We start from the raw sequence: 12,944 nt of genomic DNA on the forward strand, positions 1-12,944 counted from the left end.
ATTATTTAGCAAACATTTGAGAATTATTTTTTTGTTAATATTAAAAATTAAAAATAGAAAAATAGAAAAAATTGATATTATAATTCAAATATAATAGTTGCATATGTTTTATGCCTTGCACTTGAATAGATAATAAAATAATAATGGATTTTTTACATGTATTAATTTGTAAAAATCTATATAATATGTGCCTTGGACTCTTGATTGATACATTATTAATAAAATTGTATAATATATACGTGTCCCGCTATATTAATTATAATATATTTTTTATATATACCATTTAAATATACAATTCCTATGTATTTATACATTATTTATAGTTATTTTGACATTAAACTTAATGCTATCGATATATTTATGGAATTTGTATGCATTCCCTTAACGTATTCGAATGTTTTCATATTTTGGATTTGTATCCATGTGTTTTCAAAATGTATCTGCATCCATATCCATATCCAAGTTGTCCGATATGATATCCGATACTGATACTTTAATCCTTGATGTTAATTAGGTATTGGTTTGATATGATATTTATCTTTTTCACCACACACTAGCCTGGTTGCAGGTGACTCTTTCTCTGTGTAGCAGGTTGTGGAACCAATTATAACACTCCACCCTAGTCCTAAAATGCTGGAGCCCATAGAGAGTGGTTGTGGGTCTCATGCATTTTAGGACTAGTGTGGGGAGTTATCTTTAATTCCATAGCTCACTGAACAACTAGGTATTGCATTCAGCTAATCCTATAAAGAGCATAGATAATTCTGTTCCCTTACATGGGGATATACAATTTTATAATGATGAGTTTTATAGTAGAATTTATCATTTATATAATAGTTAGCCTAGTAGAGGGGCCCCTGCTTTGCAGGGGCTGGATTGAAATTGTAACATTGCTATTTGTAACATTAAAAAGACCATGGTTTCTTAATAAGAAACTTGTAATTATAAATACTCAAGTCTTGAAACTCATATAAAGACTTAAAAGAGATCATCATGTGATCGTTTTTTAAATATTGCTCAACAAAGCATATCATATAAAAGAACACGATCATACAGTGATAGTTTTGAGTTCTACTTCATAGTTGTCATTTGCTTCACATCGAAAACTCCCAGTTCACCCGGATGGTAGGATTGTTCGGCTTGGGAACCATCTAGGCAATCTGTTCCATTTTACCCCAAACCTGGTCCCTGGCAAAAAATCATTGAATCAGCCAATGACCTATTGACTGGGGCGATCGAACCATTGACCCATTCAACAGTTTTGGCCATTTTTATTTTTAAATGTTTTGTATATTTTTTTTAATTTTGTTGTTAGAACAGGCCATCCGTTCGAACTAGACGGTCATGAGAATGGTGGACATTGCAAAGGATTCAAAAATCTTGAAAGACAAATCCAAAGTGACCTTAAACACAGAAAAAATTGGTGGTAAATCCACCAAATTGGAAAAACTAAGGAAAAAAATCAGAAAATCGAGTCCAAAATTCCGCTTTGAGATGGAGCTAAACATGCATACAATCAAAGAAAGAGACAAAGCAAATCGTCTTGTAAGAAAATAAAAAAAAAACATTGCACAAGAAAACCTAAAGAAAAAATAGAAGGGAAGAAATAAAATGGTGGTAAACCCTAGACTATTTTGGAGGATCTTAAAGAAGAAGACCAAATACAAAGAAAACACAAAAAATAAAAAAAGGAACATACCTTTGAATAATGAAAATCCAAAAGCATAAAAACCATGGTTTTCGAATCACCGTTGACCTGGATGGACGAACATTTAGCTTGGGAACTATCTAGACAACCATTTCCATTTTACCCCAATTCCGGTCCTTGGACAAAAACCATTGAATTGGTCAACGACCCATTGACTCAGGCGGTTGAATTGTCGACCCATTGACTTGTTCAATGGTTTTTGGCCATTTTTTATTTTTTAAATTGGGAACCGTCTAGGCAACCGATTCCGTTTTATCCCAATCCTTGTCCTTGGCCAAAAATCGATGAATTGGTCAATGACCCATTGACCTAGGCGGTCGAACCGTCGACCCGTTGACCCATTCAATGGTGTTTGTCCATTCTTTTATTTTATTTTTTTATTTTTGTTGTCAGAATAGGCCATCCATCCGAATCGGACGACGATCCATTGTTTTTTATGTTTTTTTTTTTTTTAATTGGGAACTATCTAGGCAACCAACTCCGTTTTAATTGGGAACTATCTAGGCAATCAGCCAATGACCCATTGACCCATTGACCCGAGCGGTCGAACCATCGACCCGTTCAATGGTATTTTATTGTTTTTTTATTTTTGTTGTTAGAACGGGCCATCCATTTGAACAAGATGGTCGAACCGTTGACCTGAAAACCGGTGGCCAGAACGGTTCTATTTTCAGGTCGTATGAGTCACACGTTCGAATGATATAACACGTACGATACTGCTTAATGAACCTCTCACACTCAATTTTTTGCTTGTAATTTTTATTATCAAAACGGGCCATCGATTTTAATCATCAAGCCAAAAACCAGTGGCTAAAACGGTTCCATAATTTTTGTTGTTAAAATGGGCCATTCGTTCGAACAAGATGATTGAACCGTCAACCTAAAAATGGTAACAGAGAGAGACGGGTGGGGAACAATATTATAAAAAAGAAAAGTTGAGAGAAGAGGGTGAAAGAATCACCCGTTGGAACAGGATATCACGTGCGTGTGCGTAAACAATGAAAAACCTCACACGCACACTTTATGGTCACTCGTGGATATGCCATTTACTTACCAGGCTGCCACGAATCCATATATATATATATATATATATAAACTAAGCTGGCTTTTATTCTCATTTACATGGATGCAAATTTAAAAGGAATGTATTACCAAGTCTTTGCCATAAAAAAAGTGTTGAAACAAAAGCTTATTTGTTTGAAAATTTTCCATCCCTCTGACCACGCTCACTTGTTTGAAGCTTGAATTTGTCTTCCTTTAAATATTATAATGCATATTTGTATATAATTATGATAGATAAACAAAATAGGTAAGAGTCGTTTTGATAGCCTCCGCTTATGTTGCAATCATGGTATCATCGTCGTGGGGGTGGAAAGTGACAACAAATGTTTAATTGACATTTTTCTTGAAAGCTTTTCCATTTCTTGGAGGGTGATTCATATTCTTCGTGACATTAAGAAGATAGACACTTCAATGCGTATCAATTTTACTCACACTTTAAGAGAAGGTAATAGATATGCTCAGTGCTGGAGCTAGGAATTTTCTTTAGTTCAACAAGAAAACGAGATAGGGAATACATGAGGTAGGGTTTGGAGACAAATGGGATAGAAAGGTTTAAAGAAAATGAATATTCTTTAAAAAAAAGTTATTAATAATTGAATAGAAGATGTGGGCCTGTAATTGTGGGCTTTATCCACACATTTTAGGCTAAAATCGACAATATCAAAACGAAAAAAAGCCAAGCCCAAGCTCACCACCTTAAGCTCCTTCGGAGCTAAAGACCTACTAATATTTTCTTTAGATGAAGTCTAGGAACTTAGAATTTCCTGGAAGGTAGACTAAAGAGGCAGACCTTACTCTCTGATCAATAGGTAGAACTCGGCAAATTGCTAAACAAGTTCAGGATTATCTAACCAAAACTGTCTCGAGTATAGATTAATTGTCTAACTAAACCAATCGAGCATCCCGATTCGATCTGAGATGGTCGGTTTTCAAAGTTGGTCGGTCAGTTTTGATTTAGAAAAATGCATAATCCGATCGGTCAGTTCGGTTTCGATTTTTGAGTTTACAAACCCAGATAATCCGAATTAACCAACTAGAGGAGTAATTTTAAAATTTGTAAGTCCAATGTGCCAAAAGAAAGGGAGTGGAATTGTCTCCCACTCTCTCTTTCCTCAATGTTCCGGTTGGCTGTCTTTATGATTACAAAAAAACGTCAAAATTCATTAAATTATTGTATTTTACCCACAATAAATGGATAAATGGGTAAATTCTCAACCAACATGTTCTTTTACAGTTTTACTTTTCCTCTTCCCAATGTTTTAAAAATCAATCCGAAACTGAAACCGTTCTGATTACCAGTTTTTGGGTCGATTAGTTGACCGTTTAATTTGAATGGATGGTCTGTTTCAACTTAAAAAGTAAGAAAAATTAAAAAAACAATTAAAATAAAAAATAGTCAAAACCATTGAAAGAATTAAATGGGCCAATGGTTCAATTATTCAGGTCAGCGGATTGCTGACCAATTTAATGGTTTTTGGCCGAAGGCTGAGTTCAGGATAAAACAGAACTCATTGCCTAGATGGTTCTTGGGCTGAATGGTCCGACCATCCATATCAACGGCAGTTTGAAAACCATGATCTTCCCATATTCATAAAAGTTGTGGGGTTCAATAGCCAACTAAGAACAAAATAATTATAAAATCAAATGCTTGACGGTCTCCGTTTCTTGGGCAATGAGCCCAAATCCCATTGATGACCAGTCTTCACTCGGTTGAATTTAGTATATGTTTGGTATAGCTTAAGTTTGTACTTGATTTGTCTTCAAAACCTATAAAAGTATTTAATAAACTTTTTATAGACAACTAGGCGCCACTAGGTGCCATTAGGGGCCACATCAGTAGAACAGTGAATAATGTTTTCCCCAACGGTTGGTGCGCACATAAATCAAAACTCACTTTTGTCAATATCAATGCATATAGATGAATATGATGAGAAAAATGTTGATTTGGCGATGACAAGAGAATGTTTTGATAAATGCTTATTATGAAATGCCCACGGAACAAAACACACTCTTAAACTGACCAACCCAACAAAACTGACTGTTAACATTTCAATTTGATTTTCATGTTCATTTGGTAGGTTTTGTTTGGTAAAAAATTCCAATCCAATTGAGTTGACACAAATCCCATTAATATTTTCGATCAATTAAATTCTTAAATTGGATATAAAATCCTAATAAAAGATGATCATATAAAAATATGTTAATAAATTCTTTCAAACCTGACCAACCTGTCTAAACCCAAGTAAGCTTGGCCCAACCTAACTTCAACATGAGTCCAGTCCAAGTTGTGATAGGTTAAGGCCTGAGCCCAAGGTTTAAACTTTCAAGGTTGGGCTTAGGTTGACCCTCAACCTAATCCAATTTACCTGAGTTGCACCCTATTCATGCATCGCTCCACTATATACTATGCCCTAGTGTTTCTCAAAGTGTATTTTGATATTTCTCCCAAAAATTGCCTTCAAAACTATTTGCAATGTTGATACTCAGAACCTGAAGTGTAAATTCTGCCTTATGTTTTAATTTTCTTTTATTTGTTTTAGAGGAGTAAAATGGGAAATAATATTTTCAATGTTCAAAATTATAGATATGTCAAAGAGTTTTAGATACACTAAGGGTGTTTATTATATGGTCTAGACCACCAAACCGAGATCAGATTGGCGCTCCACACAGGGCACCCCACATGCACATCTCAGCAGGCATTGGGAACATCTCCCATACTTATCATGGGAAGATGTTCCCAATACACGGGAGAAAGGTGCTGTGGGGTGCCAATATGATCTCCACCAAATTACAATGAACCAAATTGAAACTACCAGTTTGGTCTGGCTTAGCTTTAAAAACGATTTGGTTTGGTTTAAGAATTTCCCAGGCTATATGATATTTTAATTATATTTGTTATTTATGTAGGTATATGTGTTACTTGGGCTTTCTAATTGGATTAAACCTGATAAAATGGCCCAAACTATATTAAAAACCTGACCAAGCCGTACTATTATGGTTTGATTCGATTTGGTTTCAATACTAAAATGGTTTGATTTGATGTAAGAATTTCTCAGATTGTAATCTATTGATTTGGTATGAATACGTACTTCAGGTCTTCATCATTCATCTACTTATGGGACATGAATCAATCATAACTAATATTTGTGAGTGAAACTAACATGAACCCATTGTGATGAATTAGCATTCATAAATTTAAAAGTATATAAATTTAATATCAATTTGTATTTAGATAATTGGTTGGTGTATTGTGCCCCTCAACCCCCAAAATTAATGAATGCATATTGTATCAACTAGCTGCATGTGAAAAAAGAGAGAATAGTAACCAATGCATTTGTAAGCGTAAGAGGAGATAGTGGAGAAAGAAAAGTATATGGACTCATTGACTAATGTTGCATAATGAATACAAGTTGAGGATAGAATAGGAAATTATATAAATAACAGATATATACTTAAAAAAAATAGAAGTTTTACATAGTCCTATTAATTGATTAATAGATTATAAGGATAAGATGGGAAATTTTCTAAATATGAGTAGAAAGGTCAAATCAATGGCTAAATTTGGGACATAAAAGAAAGGATAGAATATAAAATTAGATAAAGAAGGATATTTAATTTTATTTTAAACATACAAAAGTTTGAATATAGATATATTAATGAATTAACTTATAAGGATAAAATGGAAATTTGTATAAATAGGAGTATTAAGTATTCGAAAGTAGGGCAAAAGGGAATGAACCTGAAACTATCTCTTTTATATAGAAGTCGCATAGATATAGATACTTATAAATTTTAAAATGATGCGATCCCCATTTTATAGGGGAGATGACAAAGGTGCATTAGTAATAAACAACCCTAGCAACTTCTTAGTTTTCAGCCATTTGTCCACAGAACATGAGCAAGATGCATTTATTCATATTAATTTTTGAAAATTCTAGTGTTGTGGACAAATGGAACAAACCTATGATGTACTTAGCATTGTTTGTTACCAGCAGATCTGACTCATGCTTTTGGGAGAGGCAGCGTTCGAACAAAAAAAAAAAAAATGCATATAAAGAAGTGCAAATTTTACTCCAAGCAAGAGTGTGTAGGAGTGAATGTAAGACTGAAATGAATTTATAGCTTGTACTTTGATTCAATTTTGCAGGTATTTTGGTAAGAAATCTGCACCACCAATAGATACATAAACATAAAGGCTGAATTCATTACAAGCAAATGAATGAGGCCATGTTAAAAATAGAGACAATTGCAAGCCATTAATTTCATGGATAAGAGGTTTGAAGAAAAGTTAAAAATAGAGACAATTCAGAGGTTGAAGTGGAGCTCCCTGGTGGCGAACTGCTTGGTGGTGAGTTACCTCGATGAGATGCTAGGTGGTGAGCTGCCTTGATGAGCTGCTTGGTGCGCTGCCTTGGTGGCGAGCTCCCTAGTGTAGTGCAACCCGACTGCTCCCTGCATGAGATGATCTGCTCCTCTTTGTAGACGGTGGCAATTGACGTAACCTACGAGAATTGAATCAGAGAACCCGGGGGTGTTTACCTGGCGAGGTCGCTTCGATGGCTAAGTTAGCACTCTGATAGTAGAGAGCTTGAAGATGATATTAGAGAATGAGAGAGCTAGAGAGCAGGGGTTACCATCATTTTTTCCTCCTTCTCCCCTCTGGGGGGTGAGGTCTTTATATATTGGAGTTCTCATGGGTTAGTGTAACGGTCACTGGATCCCTACTGTGATGGGACCCGTTGCGTGTTAGGTGGTGAAAAGCCTTCAAACGGTAAGACTCGTCACATCCCGTCAGAACTGGGGTATGGTGGTGAGCTCCTTGGGGTTGTCAAGCTAGCACCTGTGTCAGGCGGCCAGGTTGGCGCCTGGGCCAGGTTATCAGGTCAGCGCCTGTGTCAGGCGGTCAGGCCGGCGCCTGGACCGGGTTGTCAGGTCGGCGCCTGTGTCAGGCGACGGGTTGGTGTCTGGGCCAGGTTGTCAGGTTGGCGCCTGTTAGGCCGCCAAGTTGGTGCCTGGGCCAGGCTGCCAGGTCGTGCCAGGGCCAGCTCACGCCAGGGCCAGGCCGCGCCTGTGCTAGGCTAAGGGTGAGCTGCCTATGGTGAGCTGCCTGTGGCTAGCTCGAGCTGTTTAGTTGTCAAGAGGCTGCACAGTTAGCATGAGGTGCCAGGTGTCACAATTTCACTAGAGAGCCAAATCCGCCCTCATCAGATAGAGACAAGAGAAAGTAAGGTATTTATAGTTATACAAGTTTGACTCGACCTTGTCAATCAATTGCTCGAGTTTAAAAATCAATGTTCTCAAAATCGACTCGAAATTGGAATCTCTTTTTCATTGGGGTGGTGAATCAACGGTTCAACTATTCAGATCAAAATGGTCAATCCATGATACCTTCAATTAAATAAAAATATAAAATGATAACGTTGATTATGAAAATTGACCAAAAGCGAAAGGATGGAAAGTTGTTAAAATAAAATACAAAAATATAAAAAATTATATAATTTCCAAAAAAACTGGGTGTCTTTAATATTGTATATTTATTATATTAAGCAAAATAGATGTGATAAATGAGAATTATTATTATTATTATTATTACTACTACTACTACTAAAGAAAAGAAAAAGAGAATAAATGTTTAACCTGTGACCCGTTGATTCAACAATCCAACTAGCTAAGGGGATGTTTGGAACAATAGCCATTTTTTAAAAAACAATGCCACATCAAATCGACATAGGCGTTTCAACAAACGTTCATGTATCTCATTGTTTGGTTCAGCCGGTTATTAAAAAAATTGGGCATGCTTTGAAAATCGGGACCCTGCCGATGCATGAAACGTCAAATGATTATCCTATGTGGTACTTACCTGTCAGCACATACATGAAAAACGATGATGAAAATCACCTTACCAAACAGCATAGTATTGCTCACTGCCTACGTGGCAGAAACATTTTTTTTTTGTGAAAAAAGGGTCTTGAAAGCATGAATGTTTTTTCTTGAAAATCAGTCCTAAAAAGCGCCCAGACTTCTAAACACCATATAAGGCAATACGTCATAACTAAGTCAATGATTTTTTACAAGAGAACAATTTGGAAAGTGAAACAGACTAGCCTAATGATAGATCAATTGCTCCAACTGGCTGGTTTGGCTTTGGATTGAACCCATTAATTTAAATTGCTTTATAACTCAAATAAGTAACTAGCAAGTAAACCCATGCAAATGCATCTGGTTGAATAGAAATTTGGTTAGTTTTGAATTGAAAAAATTGGCTTTTCGTATTACTTTGGGTCCAGGCCAGGTCTATGTTTAGGGTCAAGTTGGCCCTTAACCCATTTAATTTATAAATAAAGGCTGCATTTGACATTTCTGGACTTATATCCTTTAATTTAAAATAAAGGAGATGGGAGTTTTTTTTGTAACTTCTTGTATTTTTAATAATTTAATTTAAAATAAATAACCACGTGTGATAAACTAGAGGGAGTAGAAAGTCAAAAGAAACCAAATCCCCGATCTCGCATTCTCTTTTTCAGTGTCTGGCAGTTGACGGTGGTGGCGTGGTGCTGAGAGCCTGAGACTGACTCGACTGAGATGGCTACCAGAACTGAGATCTTCTGCGACATCTTGATAGCCCGTCCTGCTTCCTCCACTGGGTGTCTTCTTCCGGCATGGTTGCAGTGTACATCTCCTCTCTTGAAGAAGTTTTTCATTTGTTTTGTTTTAAATAAAGGTGGATTTTCCATTGCGGTTATTGTTACAGGTTGAGTTCTGCATCTGCTTGCTCTTGACTCTGTTGGGTTACATTCCGGGTATCATCTACGCCATATATGCAATCGTGGTAGTGGAGCACGATATGTACCGCACCGATTACTGGCAGCCCATCAATGGCTAACTCCATCAATCTTCTTCTTTCTATGTATACTGTAATGTAATGTTCTCTTCATACCGTCTATTACTTTTCATGTTCAAATGAAATTTATATATCACTTTTCTCTCTTTGTATGATTTGGAATTTGGTCCCAAATGATGAGAAATAGTAACTATGATGAGTGATGACCATGGAATGGATTTCTCTTATGTTTGTCTTTGTTTCGATCATTGCCGATTTTGAGGAATTTGGTTTAGTTGATATGGAGCTCCGGAAACCATCTTCTTATCCACTGCAAATTTAGGATTTATGGGTCGGTGGGTGATCGGATAGGTATGTTGGGTTAAAGGTCTTACTAAGAGAAAAAGGAGAAGAATATTTTCAGAATACCATATTGCCATTGTTTCAATAGAAGCGACTTCCTTAGTGGGTGGTCTTAGGGGTTATGATGCATTCATTGCTCAGGCAAATAATATTGAAGTCTGTTTGTCCACGTCACTAGAAAATAGAGGATGCAAGATCAAATTCAAGGATTGAGAGGTCTTAAATAGGAATTAAAACAACATCAAGTAGGAAGATTATGACTTGTGGTAGTGTGAGGTGGGTTGGGGTGCAAGAATTGGAAAACCAAGGATACAAAATCAAATTGAAGGGCAGGAAGATCCTTGAATTGAAACCAAAGAACCGTTCTTTCCCTATAAAGTATGGTGTTATTTTCTATGCTTTATTTAATTGGAGTTGTATGATAACATAGGACATGGAGATGCTGTTGTCTTGGTGGTAAGAGATTTTGGTTACTAGGAGTTGCATAATTTGCTCCCTTCTGCAACATGTGGATTTCTTCTGAGAAAAACAATAACAAAAGCTTTTCTAGGACCTTCTGCCCTCTTGAATAGGTAATTGAGAAGATAGAAATGTAACTGGTTTGGTGGACTTGATAGAGAATTTTGAAGGGCCGCTTCTGAGTTGCTAGTGAACAGCTGAAATAGTTGGATAACAGTTATTTCTTAATTTTTATGAGCCTTTGATAGTTTACTTATTTTGAATCAGTCAAAAAGAATTGCCATTAGAACAAATCCCAAGATGAACTCATAAGAGAATATGGGGCTTATTTGAATGTTGGAATTACATTTACCTGGTGCAAATGATGGGTATGGACAATTGATTTGGTAGATCATGACATTTGTTTTGGAATTTATATTCATTATTCAAAGTGTGGTACTTTTGAGTTTTGACTGATCCACTATAAACTTGAAAGCTTGAATTATGGCTAAATTATTGCATCAAATGAAGTGTAAATGTTTGAAACAAAACAAAGATCAATAACCTTCTCCCAATGCAAATTTCTGGATAGAAATATGGTTTGTCCTTGTTGGAAAGGAAAAACAAGAAACTATTAGAGGGAATACGTAATTGCATTCTGGACACAGAATACAGTTAGCTGCTATTAAGGAAAAGTGTGGGATGAAGGCCTTCACCCAATGTTGGTCCCCAGCTATCTTGGGGGAGGGGGGGGGGGGGTGGATATATAGGCAACTTTTGGCATTTTATTTTTGCACAATGTGGCTACACTCAGACTTATACCAATCTTGTCATTCTTGTCAGCCTGAGATTTTATCGTCGCACCAAACAATGGCCCCTGAAAATAATGGGATGCTAAGTTGCAATTTATATGATTGCTGTATGCTACTCATGTAATACAAGTGGCTGGCAATTGGATTACTACTTTAGGAATATTGCTTTATGGGAGTCGGGAGATGCTTACATTTGAATAGGTTTCCTCTTGGGTAACTTTGTGGTCGTCAAAACTTAGTCCTTGATGATTCTGTGAATCAATGGTTACCAGTGTGGCCTACTTGGTGATGGGGATGCATTTTGTCTCTTTACCAATACAGCAGCAGTTCTCATGGACATCCCGTATCTACACCACAGTGCCATAATCAAGAACTTTGCATACTCCCTGTGCAGAATCAATTAGTTCAGATAGAAACATAAGGGTTGACCATCAAAATTCAAATCCTGTCCCTTGGCTTGTTTCAATTCTGAGTTTTTCCCCTAGAACGCAGAAGTTGTTGCAACCAGTTCTCCATTGCCTTGCATATGCATGCCAAATTTCAATTTGGAACGAGAGTTTGTCCACATTAGTTGGATGGTTGATTTTGACGGATTTGCACATTACTTAACAATAGTCAAAACGTTGAATCTGGAGCTACAGGACACAAATATGTCAGGCCATATAAATTTCCACCATATTTCTCTCCATCCAAAGGTTCAGGGCCAACCATATATGGGTCCCAAATAGATCATGATGATTTTTTTTTTTGTGTGCAATCACTCTATTCTCTCCATCCAAAAGGTTAAGGGTTCTGTTTCTAATTTTCACCCTATGCATTAGAGGAAGATATACAAACAATGCATAAATCAGATGGTTCAAATTACCTGATCATGATGATTTTTTTTTTGTGTTATCACTTATCACTCTCTATTAGGATATCCATCAAATGGTCCCTTGATGAATGCACAGTCTGGAGAGTTATGTGCCCCAAATTTTGAGATTTAAAAACATGCAATAGGTGCTGGATGGAGATCCTTTCCTTCTTTACAGCTAGGAACTTTGGTTTATATTCTGAAATTGCTTACCCAATAAGACTGATGATTATGGCAATTCCCTGTCCCTCCCCCGCACACACACACACTTACTTGCAAGCAAGAAAGAAACGAGTTATTTTCTTGAATTCCTACCGTGGCCTTATCTATTTCCTTTCCATGAACAATTTTCTCCACTTTGAATGGTAAACTCGGCACAGGCAATGCAGTGGGACACAGGCCCAACCTAATCAATTGCTAATTGAGAGTTTAAAGTTAGGTTTTGTTGCACAAATCACTCAATTGTATAGGTTATCTGAGACAGTGAGAGCCAGTTTTGGTTTCACTGGATCAAATACAGGGAGTGACACGCATGGTTCCGTGCCTCTAACGTGACTGTGTCAAAGCTAACCCGGCCCAGTCAGCTTGGCAAAGGCACTACTGAAAATGAAACTGGACTCAGATATGGAGTAACCCTGACGAAGGGTTAGGCATAAGCACATATATCATTTCATTCTAAGCTGGAATGTGTGGTGTGTGATGTTTTGAAGCTAGGCTAGACCCATCACATATTTACTTGCGTTTGGTGTGTGATTTCTTCTGTTTTGTTGATGTAGCACTTCTTTTTTGTTTCGAGAAATAAAACCATATATTGGCACTCCTACCTAATATAAACTTTGTACTTTTTTATCTCGGTAGTAAATGTTTACGTGATAATTTCAAATATCT

The 12,944-nt window shown here is 36.6% G+C and overlaps 1 long non-coding RNA gene across 1 annotated transcript; it reads left to right on the top strand.

The window, feature by feature from the left end:
• Positions 1-9,252: 9,252 nt before the first annotated feature.
• On the top strand, positions 9,253-9,757 carry LOC148802083 (uncharacterized). The gene is made up of 2 exons (XR_016082927.1): positions 9,253-9,440; positions 9,522-9,757. It is a non-coding gene; the product is annotated as an uncharacterized LOC148802083 (long non-coding RNA).
• Positions 9,758-12,944: the final 3,187 nt, after the last annotated feature.

This window comes from Nelumbo nucifera, chromosome 2, assembly GCF_055504915.1.
Source record: "Nelumbo nucifera cultivar China Antique chromosome 2, China Antique-T2T, whole genome shotgun sequence".
Lineage (NCBI taxonomy): Eukaryota > Viridiplantae > Streptophyta > Magnoliopsida > Proteales > Nelumbonaceae > Nelumbo > Nelumbo nucifera.